We start from the raw sequence: 19,454 nt of genomic DNA, 5'->3' as shown, positions 1-19,454 counted from the left end.
TTTGGTCAAGCCATTTGCAAACATTATGCAAATCCAGCTTTTGGTTCTTCTGCTGTATCATATATATTATTTTCAGCTTAGCATAGTCTCTTATTTCTGCATGAGTCTCCCTTTCTCTTTAGCATGGGATTTTTCATTCCTTGCAACACAGGTGGGGGGGGGGGGAGTGCAGAGAGAGAACACAAGAATGTAGAATATGATGTGGATTTAAATATGTCCTCAGCCAGGAATGCATCCTGGCGTTCGCCTACTGGCAGGGAAGCGCAATGTCAGATGAGTAAGGTCACATCTGGTAAGGTCAGGTCACAGCAGGCATGGCAGAGTCATAGGGGATGATGATAAAGTTAGTACAGCTTTATCTGTACTAGACAGAATTTGTCAGTATCATGGAAAGAGCACGGCAAGAAAGCTGTTTGGTATGTTCTTTTGGACTGCAGGAAAGCTGTGTTTTTAAAGGGCCATTTCACTTTCCTGCAACTGTCTTCTCCACTTGCCAGTGGCCAGGGTTGGGGTGTGACAAGGGCTGTCCTGGCTGCCCTTTTCTAGACTCCTCAGTCATTTTTGGCCTGGACTGATTTAGAATTGTCGTTGTTGTGTGCCTTCAAGTCATTTCTGACTTACGGCAACTTTAAAGTGAATCTATCATGGGGATTTCTTGGCAGAATTTGCTCAGATGGGGTTTGCTTTCCTCTGAGGCTGAAAGAATGCTCCTTTCTCAAGATCATCCAGTAGATTTTCATAGCTGAGCATGGATTTGAACCCTGGTCTCCCAGTGTCATAGTCCAACTCTCAAACCACTACACCATGCTGATTTAAAATAGGGAATAGGGGATGGGAAATCTTTGGATGGCACCTTCTCCCCAACAGTCCAACTCTTCTCTTGAGGGTAGCTTGAGCTGAGGGAACATGACACTATAGAAGAGTCTCACGATAAAATGCTATATTTATTTATTTCATTTTTCAGTGACTGTAGTTATAGGATCCCAAGTCACAGTTCTGGAAATGCTTCCAACAGAGAGCTTGGGGAGAGCTGTTTCAAGTCAGAAGAGCTAATGCTGAGTCTGAATCAGGTTTTCTATGCATTTTTGAATCATGTTTATTCTCATGACATGGCTGCTTACCTGGGTGTTTTTAAGCCAGTGTTTCACAGCAGGTCTGTGGCTCTAAAGCATATGGGTCATTGCACTGACTGATGTAAAATCGTGGAGCCTGAATCCCTGATCAAAATTGTCATTACATAGGTTCATTTGGAAAACACAGAAAGAAAAAAAGAAAAGAGATTTTACACAAGGCTAGGCCTCTGGGGACTGTATATTTATCAGTATGCCTGGAATCTACACTGATTTCATGCCACATTCTGTAGAAGTTCCAGGGTCTTCCAACTTGAGTCTTATCCTTTAAACAATGTGACACACCCAGAGGTTCCAAACAGTAATCAAAAGATAGCCCCATATAGAGAGCACTGCAGTACTCTAGCCTAAAGGTTTACAAAGACCTTAGTGGTTAATAATAATAATAATACTTTAATTTATATCCCGCTTTTTGTTACCACAATCAAAGGCGTACAACCTTTAAAAAATACAATATATACAACCCCCCTTAAAAAAGGATTAAACAATTCTATGCATTAAAATTACAAATGATAAAATCTAAAAACAGTACATTAATAAAATAACGGTGGGTTGAGTCTTCGCTTATATATGTCTGTGGGGGGAGCGTTACATGGCCGGGTTCTATTCCGGGAAGGCCTGCTGGAAGAGATCTGTCTTGACAGCTTTCTTGAAGCTCTCTAGGTTGGCAATTTGACGGATCTCATCCGGCAGGCCATCCCATAAAGTGGGAGCAATCACGGAAAAAGTCCTCTGGGAGGTTGTCAATCTGGTCTTTGTGGACTGCAATAAATTCCTCCCAGAGGATCTCAGGGTATGGGGCGGATTGTACGGAAGGAGGCGATCCCTTAAGTAGGTTGGGCCCAAGCCATGGAGGGCTTTAAAGGTAATGACCAACACCTTGTACTGTGCCCGGAAACAAATAGGCAGCCAGTGGAGTGATTTCAATATAGGTGTAATATGGTCACTCCTAGTTGTTCCTGTAATCAATCTGGCTGCCATATTCTGTACCAGTTGAAGTTTCCAGACTAGGCACAAGGGTAGCCCCATGTAGAGCGCATTGCAAAAATCAAGTCTTGAGGTTACCAGTGCATGTTCTACAGTTTCTAGGTCACCCCGTTCCAGGAAAAGGCACAGCTGACTTATTAGCCAGAGCTAATAACAGGCACTCTTGACCGTTGCATTCACCTGATTTCTCATCTGAAGCAACGAGTCGAGAAGCACCCCTAAGCTGCGAACACAGTCCTTTGAGGGGAGCGGTTAATTTTCTCTCTCTTGGATTTTCTCTTTGTGCTGTGTATATTGCACCTGGCAAAGGGGGAATGGCAGTGCTTTATATCAGAGTCCTTTCCATCTTAAATAATGTATGATATCCTATTATTTCTGGTTTTATGTGTTCAGAAATCATCAGCATCTTTTCAGTCAGAGATGAGAGATGGAAAAAGAATGAACGGAAGGTAGGAAGGAAGGGATCATGTCAAAGGAAAAATGAGTTTACACAAAGTACAAAAAAAAGTAATGGTTTGTTGCTGAAGTTTGTGTTGAATTTTGGGAGGACTCTTGCACATGGGAGTAGAGGGGAGCAGTTAAAGCTCAGCACTGCAACACTGCATGCAAAAAGTCCCACTTCCAATCCTCATAATCACCAAGTACAGCAGGAAAAAAAGTCTACCTAGAACCCAAAGAGCTACTGCCAGTAGATGCCAATAACGCATGGTTAAATGAATCGGTGGTCTGACTTGGATGATTTCCTTCTTTTTTGTATTGCACACACATTCCTGGAGGAGCCCTAGTGCTATATATAGTTCTCTTTGCAACAGATGTGCTGTTATTTACATGGGATGTGTATATGCTGTGAGGAATGTGTCAAGCACAAAGCACAAACATTCATGTCCCTGTTTCAAAAGCAAGTTGACTTCTGCAGGCTGTAATATATGTAAAAAGGACTATTTTAGGGGAAATATTGGGTGTGCCAAGAACAAGAAGTACAAGGGAGGATATGAGTAGGGTTTTTGCGATAAGCAAACACTTTTGCTTGAATTCTTATGGGCAAAGCTGATGTAGGCATAGCCTTCATGATCTACCTGGATTTTGCTTCTGCTCCCATTATCTGTTACCCTTCTCCTCAAAGTGAGGTTTGCTACCCGGCCTTGGTGCCAACATTGGAATCATTTTGCCACTAAATCAAAACTTGGCTTTTTATTAAAGCCATTGGACCTAACTATTTTTTTATCTAGGAAGCTCATGTCTTACGGCTGTACTATTTAAAATTGTTTTTTTTATAATTCTTGTTGCATCTTTTGTGTTTAACATAATCTAAATTTTGATATCTCTAAAGGTTTGTTAATATACATAAAATTGTTTTAATCAGCCAGTAATATATATTTAATATTTTAAACGATTGCTATTATTTAGTGTTTTAAACTAATTCAATTGTAAGCCTCCCTGAGATTCTTAATAATAATAATAATAATAATAATAATAATAATAATAATAGGATTTATTTATATGCCACCCAATCACTGGGAATTCGGGTGGCTTACAACAGGGGGGAGAATAGATGGTTCCCTGCCCTCAGGCTTACAATCTAAAAGACATGACACAAAAGGAGAAGGGAATAGTGAGGGGAGGGGATCAGGTCCAGCAGTTCTTCTCTTCCTCTGAGGCCTGGACCAAGGCAGATGGACCGGAGGGAGGGCTCTCCTTCTTCAGGATAGCCCTGATGGAGCTGGGCCAGCCTATTCTCTCCCTCACAGGCCAAAAGATGACAGTTATGGAGGGAGGAGCCTCTTTCTTCAGGCAAGCCCTGATGGAGCTGGGCCAGCCTATTCTCTCCTTCACAGGCCGGAAGATGACAGTTATGGAGGGAGGATGCTCTATCTTCAGGCTAGCCCTGATGGAGCTGGGCCAGCCTATTCTCTCCCTCACAGGCCGAAAGATGACAGTTAAGGAGGGAGAAGCCTCTTTCTTCAGGCTAGCCCTGATGGAGCTGGGCCAGCCTATTCTTAGATACAGGGCAGGCTATACACATTTTAATAAACAAAAAACAAAGGTCTGGGGTTGAATAATAAGCAGTTGCAGCTTCTCAGAAGATGGGTGGGGGCTCACCAGTCTTATATCTTCCTTTCCCTAAATCTTCATGAAGTGAAAGTCCTTCCACCATAGTGATGCTACCAGCATCTTTATTGAATGATAACTGTATTTACCAGCAGCAAAAGATACCACCCACGGTCCCTGTACTATCGGTATCTTTCCCTTACAAGACCTTATAAAAGTGGGGATTCATGCTCTTGCTGTGTCCCACATTACCTGTTGGTATCTTTGTTCTCAGCCAGCATGGCATAGTGGTTTTGACCAGGAGTCCAGGAGACCAGGGTTGGAAACCCCATTCAACCATAGAAATCCACTGGATGACCTTGGGCAAGAAAGCCTTAGAACAGAGTTGCCATAAGATGGAGTCAACTTGAAGATACATAACACAATAATGACATTCTTTGTTTCAGGAGGAGGTATGGCCAGAGGTTGTTTTTTTTTTCAATTTAAAAAGTAGGAAGCATTTACTATCTGTCATAGACTAAAAGACACAAGGGGGGGGGGTCTGCACTGGTTGGAATACTCAGAGCTGTCCTCAAAGTATTCTGGTTCCAAAGCTGCCGTGAAGCGCCCTATTACCTGCATGTTCTATAGTGATGCCAGGCACCTGTCTACACAGAGTACCATTGTGCCACCTGCCGCCACGATTGCTGGCATGACTCACTCCATCTGAGGCTGGAAATAAGTTGCCCAGCATTGCTCATGTGGCTGGGTGCCTTGTTCTGACCTGAAGGAGTTGCACACAGTGAAAGGTGGCACAAGTGGTATGCTGTGTAAACAGCCACCTGGCGTCACTCTGGAGCGCTTTGAATTTTCTGGGAAGATCTGGAGCAAATGGTGAGTCTTTTAAATTCACATAAAGCAGTCCACTTTATGAACTTCCCATATGGAGACAGGCTGTAGTTGAATTGAGCCTTTGGCTCTGTGTCAAATGGACAGGTTGACATGAGGTGGGGGGCCTACTGTGCAAATGACCCATGTAGATCTGCCCTAGGACAGGATATTGATCCAGCAAGCCCAGTTTTGTCAACTCCAAATGACAGTCGCTCTCCAGACAAGATTATTTCCTAACCTTTCTTGGAGATCCTTGGCATTCCCACATGGTTTCTGTGATATCCTACCACCAAGTTCTTACTACCTTAGGAAATCAGACAAGATCAGTTGTGTTCACGTTGGTGTGATGATATACCACCCTAAACATGCAACCAAGCATTATCTTGCTTGAGATTTGGGTAAAATTCCCTCCATGAGTTGTGTAGTTAGGGGACAGTATGGGATTGAGTGAAAAACAACAGCAACCTGAAGCAGATCCAATTGAAGGTGTGGCCTGTAAAGGAGATGCTTTCTGTGGTCAGTCAAAAATACAGTACTGAGAGGCATTTGCCTCCTTTGAATGCACAATGAAGGTCCTCCAGCGCTGTTTTTACAAGAAATCAAGGATGGAGAGAGAGAGCAAACTCTTGGGGGATGTCTCCCATTTTTGAGAAAGCTTTCTACAGGTATGCTTCCTATCTTTATCTATACATTTTTCATAAGAAAAAAAGTGTGTGTATGGGGGGATATGGGGCATGCAAAACCAAAGGTATTTGCAAGAGCAGAATGGTTTGGGATAAAAGTAAGCCATTTGTTATATTGGGTGAAAATGAAATTTAAACTAGCTGTACCTGAATGGTAGGTAATAACATCTCCATCAAGCTTCCTGCATGGACTTTTTAAAACAACAACAATGAAAGCCACTTTATTCCCCCCTCTTGTCTTTTAATAACTCTTGATCCCTGTTTGGTCTGAAACTTCTGTTCCTTTTGTGTTACAGCCTAATCTGACTTTCATTTGAGTGGAAACCCAGCCTTTTCTCCTTTCCATTATTATCACTTTACCATGGCCAGATGATATATTATCTCGACCGAGATGGCAGCTCTTCATTGTGCAGGGTATATCTCCAAAATGACAGGTCTGCATCTTCAATGTCGCCTCCACTGCTCCTGAACTGTGTAGTAGATTTACAGATTCTATTATACCTCTATTGAACAGCTCTTAATCTGGTCAGAGGAAGGGGAGAAGGGGGAAAACATGCTACAAGCAGCACATTTTATCCTTCACCGTTAGTATCAGAACAGTTTTTGGCAAGGTTGTACAATTGCATTAGAAGTATCGGAATGCCAGGCAAGGTGTTCTTTGTTTTTATCTTTTCTTTTTTTAAATAGTGTTTGGAAGTTCTAGGAATGGATAAATTTATCAGTTTTAGGGTCCCCCCCCCCCTAAGTTTATCAGGTTTTGCATTTTAAGGTGGTTCCTTCCAAGTTCCTTATCAGTTTGTCACTTTAATTTAAAAAAAACCAACAGTTCGCACAAAATAGATATGCCTTTTTAGACTCTCACTTTTGAGTTTGTTTTTAAGCAAACTAATGATAATAATATTAAAAGGCTGGCCTAGTATACATATATTTGAAGCATTATAATACTGTTTGATGCATTTCCCTCCAGTAGATTTATTTTTTGTATTTTTCTTGTTCAGAGGACTGTATTAAAATTTTTCAAAAGTGTAATACATTAAAAAATTTTCAATACCAACACATAATTCCTGTTTTATATATATCTATATAATGATGTAGGAAGTGCAATTTTTAAACTGAAATACAAACTGAATGAAATCTTCCTCTCCCCTTAGAAAGGACCATACTGCAAATCTCTGAATCGTTTTTCTTTTTCAGTTTTCCATGACAGTGCTTGTTAGGTGTGAGGAAGGACCACACACTTTTCAACACAATAAAAGGTTTGGGGCTGTAACATGTGCCTGGGCAAAGGCCTTGGGAAATAAGTGTATACAGACTTGTTTGCATAATTAAACTGAATGTCTGGTTTGGTCAGTGAAGTGAATGGAAAGGATAGACAGACAGACAGACAGACAGACAGACTGACTGACGTTTAGGCAGAATTCTGTCTTTTTCTGTTTAGCAGTGGGCCAAGACACTACAGTTCCAAAATTCCCAGCATTTAGCCAGAACAGTTAAAGTGGTCTCAAACTGGATTATGTCTGCAGTGTGTCTTGGCCCAGTAAGTTGTAAACAGGCTCAATGGTGTACCAAGGAGGGAACAGTACTAGTGAACTCTTCATGGGATAGAGAAAGTGGTCAGAATCAGGATCACTCAGAGAAATACAGTGGGATCCGATCAAGGATGGATAAAAGAAATGTGACATTCGCACATGATGTGATCAATCTTTGGAACTGATTGGCACAAGTTGTGACAATAGGTATTAACTTGGATGGCTATAAAAGACAGGTAGACAAATTCATGCACAAAGGGTGTGTCTGCATTGTACAAATAATGCCGTTTGGTACCACTTTAATTGCTGTAGCTCCATCCTGTGGAATCCTGGAATTTGTAGCTTTACAAGGTGTTTAGCCTTCTCTGCCAAAGAGGGCTGGTGCCTCACAAAGCTACACATCCCAGGATCCTGTAGGATGGAGGCATGGCAGTAAAAAGAGGTGTCAAACTGCATTATTTCTGCAGTGACAATGCACCCAAACAGTGGTCCATCAATGACAACTGACCCCAAGGGTTATGGTCAGCTACAATTGTAAAGGGATAAGCCATGCTTCTTTTGGAGGACCATGACTAGCAATCCTAGATATAGCTAAGTCACCCCAGCACTGGCCTGAACCAAGTTCAGGATTTTATAGCTATGCTAGGAGAGTCCAGAAAGGACAAGAATTTAACACATGTCTAAAAGCATCTTGTTCTCATCCTTGGGCTATTCAAATTAAAAAAATATATACCCATTTTCGCTGAACAAGCAGAGGCCAAACTTACATTCACTGGAACTGTAGCATCCAAGACACTGTACATCCAAGCAGTTTTATCTGCAAAGTGCCAGGCAGGTTGTTCACAGTGGGCCGTGAAGTGGTTTGGATCCCTTTCTTGTGGTTTAATGTGTAAAAGACCCTTTAACCACTCAAAACAGTGCCACTGGCTAGCTCTTTGCAGACACAATAGTGGCAGAAAACAATATTGTTTTTGATGCCTACATTGCTACAGAGTAGACCTTCAGATAAGCTCTAGTTCATGCTCAATCAGTCTATCCTATTGACAGTCCCAACTAGATCAGACCAGTTGAATCAAGTGGATTTGCCTACGCATTGACTCATTATTCAAGGAATGGTTCAATGAGTCTATTCTGGTTGGGACAATCCAATATGATTCAGGCCAAAGTATCACAAACTGATCTGAGCAAAGCTTGAGATTGAATTAAGGAAACACATAATAGAAATCAAGACTGGGATTTCTCCTGACTGGCTTTATGGAAGTGATAGCCTCCTATCATGTTTTTTTGGAAAACAGCTGTTGCTTTTGTACAGTTCAATGGATTTGCCAGATTTTTGCAGTGCGCATCATCTGCTGCCACCAAAGCAATGTACAGAACAGTGACATGTTTGTTTTAAAATACCTAAAATGTTAATATCAAGATTAAAACATCAACCACATGTAGAACACTTTGTGAAAATGAGATGATCAGCACATGAGATAGTATTTTGAAGCTTGGAGGTGGCTACTGAGAGAACCTGGCCTCTTACAGAGATTACTCTGTTCTCTACTCAAGGTTGAAATTGAAGCATTCAGTACTACTGCTTCATCATTGCTTTGCTCTGAGGCTGAGAGAGTGTGACTTACCCAAGGTCATCCATGGATTTCCATGGCTGAGCAGGGATTTGAACCCCAGTCTCCCAGTGTCCTTGTCCAGTACTCATACTACTACACCATGAAGGCTCTCACCAGGTTGAAATTAGGGGTGGAAAATAATTTCATTACATTAAACAGTATTCATGAAAGCAGACTTTCCTCATCTCTCAAGAGTTGTTGCTAGAAGCACATTTTGCCTTGAGAATTTGTACATTGCTGAAACATATGAGGCATTTCCAACAACCGAACACATGCAAAAATCCACCTTGAAAATCTGACGTGTTAAAAAGTTAAACAATTAAAAAAAATCCTCACAAATTTGCTTCAGTGACTAGGAAAAAGGGAGTCAGCTAGCTGAAATGTGTAAACATATAAACACATTAGGGAAAAGGTGTAAAAGAAATGTGTGAGAATTTTCATGCAGTCCCTGAAACTGATAACTAAAAGAGGATCGGGGTGATATATAGGTAGGATTGAAAGAAATAGAATGAAAATGAGATTCACTCTTTATTACTCCATTGTACTACTCTTTGCGCATGGAAACAGGTTGCATGTCTGCAGAGGCCCACAAGATGCTCCACTGTGGAGCAGATTATTGTGGCTCGAATCAGGATATAGAAAGTTAGAATCAGATTAGAAATGGGCCCGAGTTTAAAACTAATACCCTGAGATCTGTCTTATTTGAGAATTTTTATTTAATAACCCTGGATAAATCAACATGAATCCCAGCTGGAGTAGATCCATTTAAATGAATAGGACTTATCAGTAACAATATACACAATTTCAAAGGCTCTGTTCTAATTGGGGCTGACATTGGATCCAACCCAACCAATGGGATGTGCAATGAAGCACTGCAGAAGATCTGCATCTCCTAATGGGATTGGGTGCTTCCTTTCACAGTTTCAGACAACCAGTTGAGCCAAGTAGAGCCAAGGCTGTGTCGCGGTTTGAGCATGGGACTATGACTTTGGAGAACAAAGTTCAAATCCTCACTCAGCCATGGAAACCCACTGGGTGACCTGGGGCAAATCATACCCTCTCAGCTTCAGAGGGAAGCAAAGGCAACCCCCCCTCTGAACAAATCTAGCCAAGAAACCCCCACTCCAGGTGTCGCCATAAATCATAAATGACTTGAAGGCACACAGCAACAACACAACGGACATCATATTCTTGCTTAGGTTTTCTTCCAAGTTAACACTGAGCAATTGATGATTATTGAACATTAAGCCTCCTTAATGTCTGTCTCCCTATTGCAAGGGCATGGGGAACTCCTGCAAATCTCTGTGGCATCCCTTGTGAATGCTGATACCTTCCTCTTGTATGTGCAGTTTTCTGGGTGGTACCATTCTGACACCATTTCTATTGGAACACAGCACCTGGGTTTGCTTTTACAAGGAGTACTACAAAGACAATTTTTCCCCTTAAACATTTGGACTACTTTTGGCAGGTTTTACCAACACAGTACCTAAAAAAATGTTTCCTGATACAAAAACATGGAAGGCTTTCCAAGGCATTTAGTGCTCTCTTCCTAACAAAGGAACTTGTGGATTCACAAAGGACCGAAGCAACCTGGATCTCAAGAGAAGCATCTCTTTTTGCTTTGCTAATAGAGCTTAATATTTTCCCTGGATTACCCACATGGCCAGAAGGATGCATGAATGTCCCTCCAATAACACCTGAACTGAGAACTGCAACATCTTGACAAAATGCAAGTTTGTGACTAACATTGACATAATTCCCCTCAATGATTTTTAAAACCTTTGCCTTATGAAGAAGCCAGTGGAACTTTGAAAGCTTGCAACATGCATTTTGTGCATTTTGGTTGGCCAATAAAGCTATCACTATTTTGTGGATTAAGGATTACTGTTTCACTAGCACCCTTTTAAAGTGCTCCAAGCATTAGAACTTGAGCATGAATGGAACCAAGTCAAGGGGACATTAGCACCTCCCAAGTACTGGTCTTGAAAACCGCCACCTGCTAAGTTCTTGGCTGTGGTTAGGTTTCAACTGTGGCCTCTCCATCTCCGATCTCATTCTCATAACCATTTTACAAAGCTGCTTTATGATACTCTCAGCTTCAGGAGGAGCTCTTCATTCTCTTTATACATACAATGTTCTTTTAATTTTCTCTTCCCTCCACTTTTCCTCTCCCCTCTTGACACCTCCCACCTTATTGCCTTGTCTAAATTAATTTGTGAGCCTTGTGGTGATGATGGGAACATTTTTTTGAATAATTGCAGTAGCCCGCTCTCAGCCCTTGGGATCCTGTGGGCTATAAATCAGCATAAGTAATTTTTTGGCAGCCCGTGACAGCTCCCTACTGGTCTTTATCATTGTGTCCTTTTTGGTGCCCCCCACCTTTTTTCTTGTCTTGATCCTTCCCTTTCTACCATCCCACTGGCACCCCTTTCCTTGTAATTGTAGAATTCAATAAAAAAAATCAACTAGAGCAATTACTTTACATTATGCAAAGAAAGCACTTTTGCTATAGATTTGCGTATTTTACTTTGAGCCAAGCACTTGGACTTTTTGTCTGATGGCGTGTGTGTTTGTATGTGTGAACATGAGCAGACCTATGTGCATAAAGATAATTAGCATAGTTCATAGGGCAGATTTCTGAGTAGTGAAAATGCCTAGTAGAGGATAGCAAGAGAATACTGGAATCATAGCAATCTCTGCTGCATGGATGATGTGCTATGAATGCGAATGGGTAGGTTTTTGTTCTGCTACTCTGATCTCCCCCACCTGCCGTTCTGACCTTGTATCTCCCTCCAGATTCACACTTCTGACTACTTTCCTTTCTCTCTTCCCCCTCATCTCCCCAACTGATCCCTGCTATTAGTGCTTTGAATGCCATTGACTTTATATTCTAGTTCTTCCTACAGCTCAGCAGTTCCAACTTGTTGAAGCTGCTGCAGTTCTCTTGCCTCTTTATCTCATATCCTCTGATGTGCCACAGATGAAAATAAGAATGCTCTTGTGTATTTATAACACCCCTTGTTCTCACCAACTGATTTCCCTCCTGACCACAATATCTTATCGCTGAAGGAGGCTCAGTTCAGTCGCCTGAAATCTGTATTAGTACACTCCTTACTACCCATGGGTGTCTGGATGTTCTCTGCTGCAAAAAAATTTAAATTCTGCATCTAAAGGCTAAGAAGGAAAGTTGAGTCTGATGTGCAATGCTGTCATATTTTCCATACTTTTCTATAGTTTTGGTGGGGTGCATAATGATGGTCTTGTTAAGCATGGGGAAGGGACATTAATGCTTTACCCACAGACATCTGACTCAACTCACTCACCAGAGACAAAGTTTTTAGCAGTTGCTTGTCATATATATGATTGAGCATATCCATAAGGGCTAGAAACATGATGAGAGTCAGCATGGCATAGCCATTTGAATCATAGAATCATAGAGTTGGAAGAGACTGCAAGGGCCACTCAGTCCAACCCCCTGCCATGCAGGAATCAAAGCATCCCTGACAGATGGCTATCCAGTCTCTGTTTAAAGACCTCTAATGAAGGAGACTCCACTACACTCCAAGGGAGTTTGTTCCACTGTCAAACAGCCCTTACTGTCAGGAAGTTCCTCCTAATGTTGAGGTGGAACCTCTTTTCTTGGAGCTTTCATCCATTGCTCCGGGTCCTAGTCTCTGGAGCAGCAGAAAACAAGCTTGCTCCCACCTCAATATGACATCCCTTCAAGTATTTAAACAGGGCTATCATATCACCTCTTAATATTCTCTTCTCCAGGCTAAACATCCCCAGTTCCCTAAGTCATTCTGGAGACCATGGTTCGATTCTCGCTCAGCCATGTAATCTACTGGGTGACCTTGGGTGAGTCACACTCTCTCATCCTCAGGGGAAGAATATAGCGACCCTCCTCTGAACAAATCTTGCCAAGAAAATCCCATGATAGGTTCACTTTAGGGTCACCATAAGTCGAAAACAACTTGAAGGCACACAAAAACAACAACAAGAAACTTGATCTTGCAGACTGAGCCACCAGTAAGGCTAAAATTCTCTGTTGGCTATTGTACTCTTTCTTCTTTCTTCAGAAATCCGTTCTGCACTGGTCTCTGATGTATGAATAAATGGCTGGAGCATGCTGTCAATTCAAGGGAGGGAAAAGAGAACACACTTGCAGAAGTTGCCACCAGAAAGTATCCAAATTGATTTTGTAATCTTTGGCAGAAAGAGAGGCCCATACGTGGTCTTCATATACAGATGTAGGTCATGAAATTTGTAATCAGCTTACATTTTGTATCCACACATTGCGGGGAAGTAATCCTCCTTAGCTGCAGCCCTTTATGGGGTTTGAAGGCCTTTCAGAAAACTACAATCCCTCCTGACCTTTAAATACAACATGAGGATTGCTGATTTGTATAATGCGCAGAGAAAGGCCCCATATGTGTGTGTATTTATGTGTATGTTTAACAGTTAAAATAGCTTTCCTAAGCATGCAAAAGAGGGGGGGGGGCGCTAAAACTCTCACATTTAAGCCTCCATGACAGCTTTCTAGTTATGCTCACATTTCTCAGAAAGGCTATTTCTGGATACTTTTTGGATGCTCATTGCAAACAGCCTACTCTACTTCCCAGATTTCTGGAGCCTCAGAATGTATGCTTTCTCCATTTTAATACAGTCAACTATTTGGGCTGGTGTGTCTCTCTGTGTGTATGCGTATGTGCATACATAATTTCAAAAGAGTAGGAAATCAAAACTGGAAGAAGGAAATAAATTCCAGCAAATGCAGGAATTAAATTAAACATTTATTTTTTCCTGTTGCTACTTCCTTGGGAATGAACCCATTGAATTCAGTGGCATAGCAGTAGTTCTGAAGAGATATATATGTTCAGCACCTTGGATATTTCCACTAAAATCCAAAATCAAACGCAGAAGCAATTCACTGCATCCTTGATATGAAAGCCATCAGTTGCCACTTGTGATCTTCTGCATTTCTTATCAGCACTAGCCCTGGTGAAGGATAATGGGAGCTGGAGTCCAAAAGTATCTGAAGGACCACAAGTAGGCCACATTTCATCTGTACTGTAGGATTTTGAAGCCTGCTGTCCAGCCAAAAGGACATCCATGAGGTGACTTACAAAGAAATTCTAAAATAAAAAAAATTATTCAAAATGGTTGTAAAAGCAACAAAATAATTTTAAAGGATTGCATAATTAAAAAACAGCATTAAAATGATAAACGTATTTGTGAATATCCAAGTTCATATATTGAAATTTTGCCAGAGCAAACTTGTAACACAGGCTGCATCCAGACTGCTGAAATAATCCAGTTTGTCACCACTTTAACTGCCATGGATAAATGCTATGGAATCCTGGGAAGTTCCCAAAATTCCATAGCATTCATCCATAGCAGTTAAAATGGTGTTAAATCAGATTATTTCTGCAGTGAAGAGGCATCCACTGACAGTCATTCAGAATGTTGCTTGATTTAATTGAGTTACGTGGAAGGCTTTGAGATTAAGATCTGAATGACTGAATACCTGAATTACAGATGGGTCATCTGTGTTGGTAAATTTATTTTTTCTTTAAACAAAACAGTGATGTAGATAATGTAATTTTATAGTGGCATTGGATTTAGTTGCATCCAGTGAACTCAGGAGTTTCCTCTGCCATTACTGTTAGTTTGAAAGAAATCATAAAATTTTGTCTAGCTTTCTGACTGGTGTAGTATCTAAACAGAGGTGGGAAAAATATGGCTCTCTGGATGTTGGGAACTGAAAATCCCATCAGCCCTAACCAGCATAGTGAATGGTAAGGAATTCTGGAGGCTGCAGTCTGATAATATTTGGAATATCACACTTGTTCTGTGCTTTCTGTTGACAAAGGCTTTTTTTAAAAAGGACACTCTACCCATTTTAATCCAAAAAATATAGAAACAGGTGTATCTCCTCCAGAACTACTTTATTTCTTCACTGATGGTTTGCACTAAGATATTTGCATTTACTGCTATAATGGTAACTTAAAACCAAGGAGCTGTCTGAATCCAAGTCCTCCATATGCACAAAACATATGGCAGTCATTCCAGGTAATGCCAGTTGTAAATGGATGGAATGAAATTGTTGGTGTTGCTGAATAGCAATCTTTATAAAGGTTGCTGCCCTCTTGGGAAAGGAGGTGAGTGGAGTGAGCAGGGAAATGTTTACCAACCAACATTGCTCTTTGAATGCAGAAAACTTTGGGGTTCCCTTTCAATTACCCTCGCTCCTGTATTGTATGTCTCACATTTTCCTTTCTGTTGTTTCTTTGTTGGGATCTATGTTCTGTATCTCAGGTAGTAGCACCTGTTCATTTAAATGTTGAGTGAAGGTGAACATGAGTCAACAAGACAGTATGATGGGGCAGCTAAAAAGGCCAATGCAATTCTAGACTGCATCAATAGAAGTATGGTGTCTAGATCAAAGGAAGTAATAGTGCCACTCTATTCTGCTTTGGTCAGGCCCCACCTGGAATACTATGTCCAGTTCTGGGCACCACGATTCAAAAAGGATGTTGAGAAGCAGGAGCATGTCCAGAGGAGGGCAACCAAAATGGTGAAGCATCTAAAAACCATGCTTTATGAGGAGAGACTTAGGGAGCTGGGTATGTTTAGCTTGGAGTGGAGAAAGGTAAGAGGCAACATGATAGCTCTGTTTAAGTATTTGAAGGGGTGTTATATTGAGAACAGAGTAAGCTTGTTTTTTGCTGATCCAGAGAATAGGACTAAGAGCAGTGCATTCAAACTAGAGGAAAAGAGATTCCACCTCAACATTAGAAGGAACTTCCTGACAGCAAGAGTTCTTTGACACTGGAAGACACTCCCTTGGAGAGTGGTGCAGTCTTCTTCTTTGGAGGTTTTTAAACAGAGGCTGGATGGTCATCTGTCGGGGATGCTTTGATTTTGTATTCCTGCATAACAGGGGATTGTGGTCTCTTCCAATTTTGTGATTCCATGACTCTATGATTCTATGATACATACATACTCAATATCCCAGCAGAGAAGTGTTGTTGGGTTAGCTTGAAAATACTCCATGTCCTAAGGAAAACCAGAGCTATACCATTAGCATTGTGCACAAGGCTCATTCATTTTCTGTGATGCTCTGCCATACATCTATTCCCTCTTACACTTTTTTTCAGTCCATCCTCCCATCCATCTATCCAGCTGCACCTTCCTGAGCACCTCCATCTAGCTGTCCATTCAGTCTTTTCCTCTTCATCCACTCATTATCCCTGCTGTGTGGAAGTGTCTGTACTTTGCTCATTCATCTCCCTGCAGACCTTTATTCGTTGCCACCCCCACTTCCCTTCGGCATTAATCCTCCTTTCCTTTCACATGGAGTAAAATATGATTGTTGTTGCTTTAGCCTGACACATCCGTCTTCTTAAGTTATAAACTCATGACCTCTACCATTAGATGGCTCCCACTTCCTTGAAGGCAAAAAGAACTTTGGGCCTCAGGAAAGCAAAGGAGAAGACCCTGCCTAGCCCATAGGTGGTGGGCCACAATCTCAAACAAAAAGAAGTGCTCCCTCCTTTGCTCAGCAGATAAAATACGTTTTGGAGAGGCAAACCTAGCGTTACCTCCTTTGCAATTTTGTGAGTTAAATTAGTATCCATTTGTTGTTGTGTGCCTTGTTGTGTTTCTGACTTACGGCAACCCTACGTTGACCCTATCATAGGGTTTTCTGGGCAAGATTTGTTCAGAGGAAGTTTGCCATTGCCTTCCCTTGAGGCTGAGAGCATGTACCTTGCCCAAGGTCACCCAGTGGGTTTCATGGCCAAGCTGGGAATTGAACCCTGCTCTCCAGAGTCGTAGTCCAACACTCAAACCACTGTGCCCCACTAGCAGTTACCAGCTGTGGTATGTATGAGGGTTATTCTTGCAACTGGTGCTAGTCCCAGATAACTTTTCTTTTCTGTCTCTCTCTCCCCCCCACTCCCCCGCCTTTGATGTTAAATCTGGAGTCTGTTACTTTGTACATGAATGCAATGGACACACAATGCATCCAACATGGTGGCAACCATTATTATGTCTAAGGTTGCTTCTACATTGTAGAATTAATGCAGTTTGACAGTGCTGGTAAGTGGTATAACTGCATCCTATGAAATCCTGGGATTTGTAGTTTTACCTTTAGTCTTCACTGCCCATGAGTGCTGATGCTGCACAAAACTACAAAACCCAAGATTCTGTAGGACAGAGCCATGGCAGTTAAAGTGATGTTAAACTGCATTATCTCCAAACTGCAGAATTAACGCAGTTTGACACCACTTTAACTGCCATAGCTCAAGGCTATGGAATTTTGGGATTTGAATTTTTGCAAGATATTTAGCCCTCTCTGTCACAGAGCTCTGGTGCCACAACAAACTACATACCCTAGGATTCCATAGGATGGAGCCATGATAACTTAAAGCAGTATCAAACCATATTAATTGTGCATTGTGGGAGCAGTCTAATTGTTCACTCAAGAGGTTTAACACTCTTGATGCCAGACCAGTTTACATACCATTAGTGGAACTACATGGAGATGATGTGCAGAAATCCTATTACCATCCAGACATTGTCAGCATTGTGTGCAATAAGATGAGCTTATCTTTGCTTTTAAGAGCCCCAATTTCAGTTACAGCGCTTTCAAGATTAGAATAAGATCCAGGAAGTGGTAATATGATGAATACATATTTAAAAGTCATTTCCACAGACATGGGAAAAATCATTATTGCAATCACACTGGTTCTTTTGTTAATAATAACTAGGGGAATATGACTGCAAGAGGAAAATGCCAACTGATATTTAAACCACCTGTTATTATTAAATCAAAGTTCCCTGAGATAAAAATCACTTAATTAAGCAGCATTCTGTTTGCTAAGCCTTTGGATCGGTGTTCAGTAGAAGAGAGGTAAATAATAAATACCCTTGTGGTTTCGAATATAGCCATTGTGTTCGTCTCATGAAATATTATTACAGTAACTATCGTTTTTAATATATTGCTTCTCAGCAGCTGTAAATTGATCTATTTTACAGTGTGTGTGTGTTTGTGTGTGTGTGTGTGTGTGTGAACTTAAATGAAAACTCTAAGTAAGGGGAAAGTAGCCTAAACTTTATTCATTAACAATTCTTTTGTTCACCTGGTAGCTTTCTTACATGTTAGTTCATTTTGGTAAGTAAGGAAGTAGAGAATTTTGGAATGAACAAAGCCTTTTCCCCACTGTGGGTGCAAATACAGTGCAGAAATAATGACACCACTTTAGGTGCTATAGTTCCATCCTATGGGAATCCGTGGGTTTTGTAAATTTACAAGATCTTTAACCTTCTCGCCAAAGAGAGCTGGTGCCTCACCAAACTACAAATCTCAGGATTCTGTAGGATGGAGCCATGACAGTTAAAGTGGTGCCAAACTGCATTATTTCTACAGTGTGGATGCATCCTGTTTCATGTCTTGAGCACAGGTAATAATTATTATTATTATTATTTATATGCCTCCCAATCACTGGGAATCTGGGTGGCTTACAATGGCTGCAGTACAGGCATTTAACCACTGCGCCACCAGGGCTCCTTGTAATAAAGTGTTGGCTGTGTAATATAACTGAAGATCTGGAAGATTACATCCACCGTTAAGGTTTGTGTCAGTTAGGGTTTTCCATTTCACCCATGGCTTTTTTCCGGCCCATACAAACTTCCTTATTTCTTTGTTCCATTCTTCTATTATTTTCACATTAGAGATTATCGGAATATTTGTAAATAGGTAATTAAGTTTTGGCAATACTGCCATTTTGACTGCAGCTATTCTTCCTGAGAAAGATAATTTTTGTTTAGACCATTTCAGAAGATCTTGCTTAATTTTCTTCCACACGGGTTTATAGTTATTTTCAAAAAGTTTACAATTTCTATTGGTTATCCAAATACCTAAGTATTTACTCTTTTTCACAACTTTGCAACCCGTACGTTCTTGCATTTCCTTTTCTTCTGAAAGAAGTACATTTTTCATTATAATGACAGATTTCTGTGCATTAATTCTAAACACTGAAGTAGATCCAAATTTAGTGATTATCTCTGTCACTTTGTATATGCATTCAACTGGATTTTCAAAAATAATAATAGCAAGATCATCAGCATATGCTTTAAGTTTAAATATGTATTTCTTGATCTTTACTCCAGTGATTTCAGTGTCATTTCTAATTCTGTTATTGAGGTCTTACATCACGGTTATAAATAACAAGGGGGACAGAGGGCATCCCTGTCTTGTTCCTTTTTGGATGCTAAATTGATGAGTTCTCTCCATTAATTAATAGCCTTGCGGTTTGTTTAGTATAGATGCTTTGTATCCGACTTAGGTAATTATCGCCAACGCCCAACTTAATTCAAGGTTGCTATCATATAGTCCCAATTCAGACTGTCAAATGCCTTGTAAGCGTCCATGAAAAACATCCCAAACTTTTCCTGGATGTTTTTTTTAAAGTATTCGATCAAGTTCAATATGGTTCTAATGTTCTCTTTTAAATGCCGTGATGGTAAAAAGCCGGTTTGGTCGTGATCAATTTGCGGAATTAACACTGGTTTTAATTAGTCAGCCAA

At 40.9% G+C, this 19,454-nt stretch overlaps 1 protein-coding gene across 3 annotated transcripts in view; it reads left to right on the top strand.

The window, feature by feature from the left end:
- LOC149308718 (X-linked interleukin-1 receptor accessory protein-like 2) overlaps positions 1–19,454 on the top strand; it is a 473,813-nt gene that overhangs the window by 95,410 nt on the left and 358,949 nt on the right. The gene's annotated exons all lie outside the window — the stretch shown is intronic.

The sequence above is a fragment of the Sceloporus occidentalis genome, unplaced genomic scaffold (genome assembly GCF_023333645.1).
Source record: "Sceloporus occidentalis isolate IW3139 unplaced genomic scaffold, rSceOcc1.0.p SCAF_8, whole genome shotgun sequence".
Lineage (NCBI taxonomy): Eukaryota > Metazoa > Chordata > Lepidosauria > Squamata > Phrynosomatidae > Sceloporus > Sceloporus occidentalis.
This window is presented reverse-complemented; position numbering and strand designations above follow the sequence as displayed.